The 6,250-nt window shown below is 38.3% G+C and overlaps 1 long non-coding RNA gene across 1 annotated transcript; it reads left to right on the top strand.

Annotated features, from left to right (window-relative positions):
* Positions 1 to 3,136: 3,136 nt before the first annotated feature.
* On the top strand, positions 3,137 to 5,212 carry LOC117546377. Its single transcript, XR_004569000.1, has 2 exons — positions 3,137 to 4,197; positions 4,440 to 5,212. It is a non-coding gene; the product is annotated as an uncharacterized LOC117546377 (long non-coding RNA).
* The last annotated feature ends 1,038 nt before the right edge of the window (positions 5,213 to 6,250 follow it).

The raw sequence follows: 6,250 nt of genomic DNA, 5'->3' as shown, positions 1-6,250 counted from the left end.
CAAAACCTGTACTTCTACTTCTTACATGTTGAACACAAATACCTGTACTTTCTACTTCTTACATGTTGAACCCAAATACCTGTACTTTCTACTTCTTACATGTTGAATCAAATACCTGTACTTTCTACTTCTTACATGTTGAACTCAAATACCTGTAACTTTCTACTTCTTACATGTTGAACACAATACCTGTACTTTCTACTTCTTACATGTTGAACTCAAATACCTGTACTTTCTACTTCTTACAGTTGAACACAAATACCTGTACTTTCTACTTCTTACATGTTGAACTCAAATACCTGTATTTCTACTTCTCACATGTTGAACACAAATACTTGTACTTTCTACTTCTTACATGTTGAACTCAAATACCTGTACTTTCTACTTCTTACATGTTGAACACAAATACCTGTACTTTCTACTTCTTACATGTTGAACTCAAATACCTGTACTTTCTACTTCTTACATGTTGAACTCAAATACCTGTACTTTCTACTTCTTACATGTTGAACACAAATACCTGTACTTTCTACTTCTTACATGTTGACACAAATACCTGTACTTTCTACTTCTTACATGTTGAACTCAAATACCTGTACTTTCTACTTCTCACTGTTTGAACAAATACTTGTACTTTCTACTTCTTACATGTTGAACTCAAATACCTGTACTTTCTACTTCTTACATGTTGAACTCAAATACCCTGTACTTCTTTCTACTTCTACATGTTGACTCAAATACCTGTACTTTCTACTTCTTACATGTTGAACTCAAATACCTGTACTTTCTACTTCTTACATGTTGAACACAAATACCTGTACTTTCTACTTCTACATGTTGAACTCAAATACCTGAACTTTCTACTTCTTACATGTTGAACACAAATACCTGTACTTTCTACTTCTTACATGTTGAACACAAATACCTGTACTTTCTACTTCTTACATGTTGAACACAAATACCTGTACTTTCTACTTCTTACATGTTGAACACAAATACCTGTACTTTCTACTTCTTACATGTTGAACTCAAATACCTGAACTTTCTACTTCTTACATGTTGAACACAAATACCTGTACTTTCTACTTCTTACATGTTGAACCACAAATACCTGTACTTTCTACTTCTTACATGTTGAACTCAAATACCTGTACTTTCTACTTCTTACATGTTGAACACAAATACCTGTACTTTCTACTTCTTACATGTTGAACACAAATACCTGTACTTTCTACTTCTTACATGTTGAACACAAATACCTGTACTTTCTACTTCTTACATGTTGAACACAAATACCTGTACTTTCTACTTCTTACATGTTGAACACAAATACCTGTACTTTCTACTTCTTACATGTTGAACACAAATACCTGTACTTTCTACTTCTTACATGTTGAACTCAAATACCTGTACTTTCTACTTCTCACATGTTGAACCCAAATACCTGTACTTTCTACTTCTTACATGTTGAACACAAATACCTGTACTTTCTACTTCTTACATGTTGAACACAAATACCTGTACTTTCTACTTCTTACATGTTGAACACAAATACCTGTACTTTCTACTTCTTACATGTTGAACACAAATACCTGTACTTTCTACTTCTCACATTTTCCAAACAGCTGGTTCCTTTAGTCAGAATGTGTGTTTGATGCATGATCATTATTCTTTAGAGTCATTGCGTGCCTATTAGGGGTGTAACGGTTCACAAACATTTCGGTTCGGTACGTACCTCGGTTTTTTGGTCACGGTTCGGTACGTTTTCGGTACAGCAGAATTTTTTTTCACAAAACATATATATATATATTTTTTTTTAATTATTATTAAACTGTGAATAATGTATTCACTCAAAACAATACTAAATATAATAAAATAAACATTAAGGTGCAGCATTTCGATGAACTGAAATAATCTGTATTTGAACTGTACTGTAGGCTATTAGTACTCACAAAACATAAACTATTAGTTTTGGGTTTTTAATTATTATTAAACTGTGAATATTCACTCAAATAAATACAAAATATAGTAAAATAAACATTAAGGTGCAGCTCTTCGATGAACTGAAATAATCTGTATTTGAACTGTACTGTACCTAAGCAGCCAGCTTGACATTATGACTTGCTTGTCATTGTATTTTCATGTTTTTTTTAAAGAAAAATTAACTTGTCGAATGGGCAGATCTGCTGGCACTACCAATGTCTCCTGATGTGGAGAACACCCTCTCTCTAGGGACAGAGGTAGCAGATACAGCCAGGTAGCGCTTTGCTAACGAGGCAACATAAGGATATTTGGTGTTTGTAATAGCTTTGGCTCGGTCTGAACTCTCTGCGAGTGGTGGAGGCTTACATGCTAGCGGGAGTTGGGTTTGCACTTCAGTCTTTTTTCTTTTGGTACCGGTGATATTCACGTTCGGGTGATGCCTTTTCAAGAGTGTGCAAGTTTGATGTATTGCCAGCCGCGTAACCAATTTTAGTTGAACAATGCCGACAAACAGCTTTGGTTCGGTCCACCTGTCTTTGTCCGTCATCCTTGTACGTAACTGCGAAACCAAAATGTTCCCAAACCGGAGACTTCAATGATGCTGGAGGATTTTCGAGCTCAACTTTATCTGCGTTCGCCATTAATTTTCGACAGTTCCTCAAATTACTGACTACATTTGAACGCATCCCTCTTACCCGCTCTCATAGTATGCCTCTCATCCAATGAAATGACGCGTTGAACCCAATGTGAGCAAATTACTCTGAATGCTGCGACGCAGCACCTGAGATTACTTCCAACAAGTTGTTCACGTTCTCAATTTTTTACGTTTAACGTTATATTCGTTCGGTACACTTCGGTACACACCTGTACCGAACCGAAGGGCCCGTACCGAATAATTTCGGTACGTGTACCGTTACACCCCTAGTGCCTATTGATTTGAACACGATCCGTGTATCCATCATTTCCTGGTCTTCTCTAAAGAAGAGGGACCAATGGAAACGTTGTCATGTTGCCGTTGTTCAGCATGGAAACATTCATTAGCTAACAATGACATTATTGTTCTCTTAATATAAAGGGAGGTCAGGTACTCTTTAAAGCAGCTGCTAGTTATGGGTACTTTTTACTGAAGTACATTTCAAAGTCTTTACTTTTACTTTATTGAAGAAGTTTAGTCAGTTTTACCAGAGTATTAAACACGAGTATGTGTACTTCTACTTGAGTAAAGGATGTGTGTACTTTTGCCCTCTCTGATCGTGTGTGAAACCGCAGTGTCGGCACTAATTGTCTTCAGCGTCCCCTCCTCTCCTTTGTTCTCTTTGTGTTAGCGTGTAGCTCTCGTCCCGCTGCGTGCCGGTTCCCCCTCTGGGACGGTAATACAAACTGTGTCAAAACCTCAGACTTAAACAGGTCTGCACGATGGAAAACATGACGGCAAGTCTACTATTGACTAAAAGGTGGAACGGTGTTAAAAGATACCTGGAGGTCGAGCTAGTTTGAACTGAATTGAGTTTCAAAAGAACATGATGGCAAATGTCCCCGTGTAACCGATCGTGCTAAAGATGTCACTCCTTGTGTAAAATGCTTTTATTTACTTTACTATTATTAATTTATTTTTTATAATTATCTTATTTATTTCCTTATTTTAACTTGTAACTGTTTTACTTTGTTTTTTAATTTTATTTTTTCCTTTTAATTGACCATATTATTATTTTGTCATTTGAATGGAAAAGTCCTATGTGGCGCAGTGCACTAGCGCGTTGGCGTTCAAACCCCACTGCAGTCAGCATGTCGTTGTGTCCCTGAGACTCTTCACCCCAAAGTGCTCCTGTGGGGATTGCCCACAGTACTGAGTATGGAGTCGCTTTGGATAAAAGCGTCTAACAAGTGTCATGTAATGGATGTCTTGATTTGTAAAAACAAAAACCTGCAGAGCAGACCTCGGCTCGATGTCTCTGCTTTCTGTCCGTCCGCTGACTTTCCGTGACAAAGTATGATATGAAGTAATCTGCTTTCCCCTGACGTTCTGTTCTCTCTGTCACCAGGAGGCTGCTGGGAATCATCACTAAGAAAGACATTCTGAAACACATGGCGCACATCGCCAACAGAGACCCCGACTCCATCCTCTTCAACTGACCCTGTAGAGCAGCGGGGAAGATAAAAACACCAGCTTGGAAAACGAAACGCACCTTTTCAGAAAGCTTCAGAGAAAGCCAAGTAAGTCGAGCTCCATTTGCACTGGCGACGAGAGAACAATGGATGTTGTTTTTTGGGGGGCTTTTCCAAAGACACTGCACCGCTGGGAAACTGAAACAAACGCTCAGAAACAATGACTCATCCATCGCTCGTTCAGAAGCATGCAGTGCAGATACACGGGAGAACAAGAAGTCAATGGAAAACCATCACATCTGCTCCTTTATTTGACTTTTCACATTCTTTATTTCTCCCTTTTCCAAAAGAAACGAGACTCCAAGAAGCAAACCAACCGCCATGTCATTATCTTATCTTCTACACATTAACAGAATATACATTGAAAGGGAGTGGGAGGAGATCATCTGGGAGTTTTTTGGGGCGCTCCGTGCTGCCCTGCGAGCCCAGACGGAGAGCTCCAAACTGGGCTGATGGATGCATGAACTCACCCCGTCCCTCCCCTCCTGTGGCCTCGGGGGGTGATGCATACAGGAGTGTGAGAAGAGGACACACTTTACACTCCATAAAGACTTCATGACAGCCTGGGATCTCGCTCCACAAATGACAACTTTTTTCTTTATACAGAACTATGCAGTGTTGTGTTGCCATGCAGACTCCGCATGGCAACATGGCAGTAATATTCAAATATATAACAAATTAAACACATGCTGAAAAACCATGTCATGCCTTATGGAAGGAAGTGTGTAAGTGTGTCAGGCTCCCGTGGAAGGGCTAACAAATACACAAAGAGAGAATCATGACACATGTTAATTTATGTAAATGTTCAATTGTTTGTCCCACTAAATTATTTCACTGACTTAAATGTGTCCGTGTTTCTTTGTCGTGTGAATTTAGACTTCTTTTTGCCAGACTCGGAAACGTATTGAGTTTAATCTCCTCTCTTTTATTGTTATTATTATTGTCATTGGATAGAAACATTGGTGATAATCATTAGCTTAAACCCCAAAACTAAACGAGTAGATTTAACGTATTTAATTGTCCGTAATATCTCTGATTGATTATAAAAATGAAACTACTGTTATCTTTTGTCCTGTGAATTATTAAGTTTTTGTCAAACTCGGATTCAAACAAAGAACTTATTGAGTTTAATCTATTTTTTAAATTGTATTTATTGTCATCAGATAGAAAATAGAGTAAGATGAATGAACTTATTTGAATGTTCCTTCTTTAAAATTGGCTTTTTTTCCAGGCAGATTAGCCAATGCTAATGCTAGTGCTAATGGGGATCCTAATAAATAATAATACTATTCTTAATAGTGTCCATACATTTGCTAAAAACCCAACACCTAACATTAAACAGTCATTTAAACACATTTAAATGCATTAAGCTGATTTAAATACTGGATTCAGAGTTGATTATACAAATGAAACTACTGTTATCTTGAAATGTATTGTTTTGCTTATAGGGCGGCTTCTGATAGTTCAGACGTTACATCACGCTGCATTCCTCTGCCTCGTTCAAAAGCAGCATAATATTATTCTGGACTATTTATACCACGAGCAGTCTGGGCCTCACGCTCTTTTATTCTCAGCCTGGCACTCATAACGTTTCAGACTTGGTTCTTTGTCTCTGTATTCATTCAATGAGTTTGAGTTTTCACTCCGTCACAGCTGGGGCCTGCACTACGAAGCCGGTTCAACCTAACCTGGATATGTTTGAGTTAGCCGGTTGGCCTAATCCAAAACATACGCGCTCTCGCTAAACGGTACTACGACGCTGGTTATCAAGTGGATCGCTCAAGCCAGCCATGTCCTATCTAGTTAGGTGTTCACATGAAAGGGGTGGTATCTGGAGCATTCGACCAATCACAAACATGGAGAAGCGTACTGACAGCGCAGCGTCATACTTCCTGAATGAAAAGTCAACTATAATATTAGACATATGAAGAAGTTCAACTTTAAACATCCATGACTTAAACACTTGATCCAGGATCAAAGCCACAGAGCTGCACCTGCAAGGTGAATACAGCTGGTGACAGAACAAGTGTTTGAATGCGTACATTAACAGGTTTATGATATCACTGCCCCGTCTAAAACACGATTTGACTTTAATTACATT

The sequence above is a fragment of the Gymnodraco acuticeps genome, unplaced genomic scaffold, assembly GCF_902827175.1.
Source record: "Gymnodraco acuticeps unplaced genomic scaffold, fGymAcu1.1, whole genome shotgun sequence".
NCBI classification, from domain to species: Eukaryota; Metazoa; Chordata; class Actinopteri; order Perciformes; family Bathydraconidae; genus Gymnodraco; species Gymnodraco acuticeps.
This window is presented reverse-complemented; position numbering and strand designations above follow the sequence as displayed.